Here is a 3,943-nt window from a genome sequence, read left to right on the forward strand (position 1 = left end):
AATATAATATAATATAATATAATATAATATAATATAATATAATATAATATAATATAACAGTTGGTCAGACATCTATCACGTATCACATGTCAGAATTTGTCATGTGGGATTTGAGTAGTATAGTATAGTGTAATGGGTTAGGCAGACTGATATGACATGATTATATGAGATGAGATGAGGGATTGCTCAGACATATATGACTGCTCAGACTCATAGCACATATGGTACGGGGGTAGGTTGTAGCCGTGTTGGTCGAAAGACACAGGCAGACAAGGTTCTTTGGGTGAATCTGATCTTTTATTAGACCAACTTAAATCGTTGGAAAAACATTTTCTTAGCAAGCTTTCCGGTTTTAAAACCCTTCGTCAGGCCGAGGACGCCCCTGCAGCTGGCGTGTGCTCGTCCTGGATGGAGTGACCTTAGGAAGAGCACACACCAACCGCTTGCTAAGAATTTTTTTCCCCCGACGATTTAAATTGGTCTAATACAGGGGGCGGGGAAGCGAAGGGATGCTGGACCAGATGACTCTGGAGGTCCCTTCCAGCCCTGCCTCCCCGGTGCAGCCGTGCCGGCGGTTTCCAACACCCGCGCACCCCCGAGCCGGCTGTGCTGCTCCCCCTGCTCTCCCCCACGGCCCCTCCACTGGCTCCGGCCAGGTCTCGGGAGCTTTTCCTTGCTGCGGCGGGCCGGGCCGGGCCGGGCCGGGCCGAGGGCTCTCAGCACCACGTAGTGGAAGTCCCCAGGGGGCTGCGCACCTCGGGGCTGAGCCCCGGCCCCCTCGAGGACTCTCCCGGCGGCCGTGCAGCGACACGCCGGGCTCGGGCGGCACCCGCGGGGCTGCCTGGCTCCGGGGCCTCCACTTGCCCGCGAGCAGGCTCCCCTCACCCCGTCCAGCACCAGCAGCCTCGTGGGCTGCAGGAAGGGAAAGGCTCGCCTCTCCCCTCCCGAGGCAGCTGCTCTCGGCCTCCCCCAGCCCGAGTTAAAAGGAGGGGTCGGGGCTGCCTGAAGTACCCCGGCAGGCTCGGCCGGGACACGGTCTCTCCGGTGCGAGTGGCCGGGGGCAGGAGGAGGGGATCCAGCCCCCGGGACTGCTGCTTCCTGGAAGCGAGGTTTCGTTGTGTCGCCTCCGCCGGGCACGGGGGAGCAGGGGCAGAGGACGGCTCCCCCAGCTCCCAGCCCTCCGTGACCGAGCGACACGTGCTTAAGACCGTCTCCCTAGTGCCGCAGAGGCATCCCCGAAATACGAGCCACGTCTTTGTTTGGAAAGAGAGATCCCGGGGAAGATTTTTACTCTGCTAATGGCCTCAGGCATCGACAACGATAAACTCCCATCTCCCAGCAGAAAGGTGCAACATTTCCTATGTAACAACCTAGCAAACAAAAACAACAAAACCCAAAGGAACCAGCCCTGGAACTGCTCCCTTCTGCTACCCTGTGGGATGAAATCCATTCCTTAAAGAAATCCAGAGTAAAAGAAATTGCAGGTTTTAGAAATTACCAACCTTTTCATAAATGATATTTCATTCAACACAGAGGCATGAATATGGAGAGGAAAACAAAGTTCATACGCCCAAATCTCAATTCCGGCTACACCAAAGGTGAATTCAGTCTCGTCTCCTTGCCCTAAAACCCACTCCAATGCTGACAGGTCACATTCAGACCATTTTTTAAAAGTCCAGCTTGACAGTTATATTCATATGAAATTGCACATTTGTATACGACACGTAAGATTCAATTTACCAAAACTATAAATCATTTATTAGGAAAAAAACCATTATGTGCATGATTACACAAGCATACCAAAATGACAGGGAACATAAGAGTTTTAATAAAGATATACATATAGAAACTAAGTACTGATGTCTAATTTTCATTTATTTCATGAAATTTAAAAATGAAATTTAGATAGTTTCAGAGTTTCAGAGTTAGTAGGGTCGGAAAGGACCTGAGCAGATCATCGAGTCCGACCCCCTGCCATAGCAGGTAAGAGTACTGGGGTCAAACAACCCCAGCAAGGTGGCTGTCAGCCTTGTCTTAAAGACCCCCAGGGTAGGAGCCAGCACCACTTGGCTTAGAAATTGGTTCCAGATCCTAGCCGCCCCGACAGATATTAAAATGTAAAAATAAAAAACCAAAACAAAATTACATATCTACCTACATAACTAATTATACAAATATACATGCACATATGTACACACCCATACCTACACATTGCAAAATACTGCCTGCATTCATCTGAACAAAGCAGGATAACATGGGGAAATGTGTACATCAGAAAAACCTGCAAATCACATCATAAACTACAGCACACCAGAAAACAGCAATGTGTACTGGGTCAGAGCAAGGGTTGGCTTCTGAATCTTGATTATTTTTTATTCTGTTACTTGAATGAATTGTTCTGAATGAAAGATGGTGTTTCTAAAGGTTAAAGCTGCTTACCTCAAGATTGACTGTACTTTAGCATAATTTAGAAATGGGCACTGGCAACTTTAAAATCCGGTTCACACATATTTTTGTCTTGGATTTCCCATGTGTGCATGTAGAGGAAACTACACATTGTTAACTCAATGAGCACATGAAAACAACACGCATGATATTGTTTCAGAATAGATTGAAAGTCTCTTGCTTTCCACTAATTCTTTTGGCTATAACAGTCTCTTCTTTAGCATCAGGACTTGGGTCCAGAAACCGGAATATTTTTAGGAACCCAGAGCAGATCCCTCCCATTGCCACCTGTGGCTCCAGCTGTGGCCCTGGCCTCAAGCAGGGGTGGGATGGGAGCAGGTTCTACCGTGTGTTTTGTGTCCAAGCTGGAGCTGAAACCAGAGCAGTTGCATAGCATAAGTGGTGGCAGCGGGAGCAAGTGGCATGGAGGCATGTTGCCTGCCCCTCTCCCCCACTGGTGCTTTCCCTGCTCACTCTCCAGCCCAGCACTGCTTTTCCAGCAGCAGCAGAGAGGGGACAAATTTAAAATGACCCTCTGGTAATAAAAATGTATAACTTTCCATGTATGGAATCTAATTATTGGAAATTTGTCTTAAATTCAAAGTTTGATTAGAGGTAAATATGGTAATAAAGTATGCTTGCTTTAAAGCCCAGGTAGACATGCCCAAGATGAAGTAAACACACTTTTAATTCAGAAAACCCAGCAATATCCAGGTACAAACTGGCCTTTTTACCATCAGTCTCAGAAGTTGTTTTATTCACCTGAGATTGCCAACAAATCACAATCTCTTTATAGAAACCAGGAGAGCAGAACTGACTAATGATTTCCTTGGAGTGTTGGGGTAAGATTTACAGCAGGCAAGTACTAAATATTGTGAGGACCTTTACAAAAGACAGAGATTAATATCTAGTGTGAATATACTCAAGACACTTTTTTAAAAACCCTCATCTCTGAAGAGAATAATTAGCTTATTATGCACATATGTATTTAGACCGTTGTTTTAAAAACATGACTTATGCATGTCACCAGCTGCTGTTGGCTTTCTGAATGATACTGCCTTTAACTTCCATTGTTATAAATAGGATTTCAGGCTAATCAGTACCTTCCAAGAAGATGCTCAGTTCTTTCCCATTAAAGTCACTGGAAATTTTGCCACTGACTTGCATGGAAACACAAGAGAGCTCTTAAGCCGTGCTCTTGCAAATACTTAGTCATGTGTGTAATTTTATTTCTGTGCATCTCCATGGAGTTCAGTTAGGTTAAAACACCAGAGTAAAGACAGCACATACTTTAAAGGGGTTGCAAGACTGGGATTTAGACTAGCTTTTGGGGGCAGGAATGTGTCTTATCCAAGGGCCCATCATTGTAGCCCTAGCCCATCAACACACAGGTAAAAGATCTGGTTGTTTTTTAAAGCACAATATAGATTGATGATGCTTTATGCACTATTGCATGGGAAACCCATCCTAATAATAATATTTAAAAAATTTGATTTTG

This window comes from Gavialis gangeticus, unplaced genomic scaffold (assembly GCF_001723915.1).
Source record: "Gavialis gangeticus isolate Ggan-Ray unplaced genomic scaffold, GavGan_comp1, whole genome shotgun sequence".
Classification (NCBI taxonomy): Eukaryota; Metazoa; Chordata; order Crocodylia; family Gavialidae; genus Gavialis; species Gavialis gangeticus.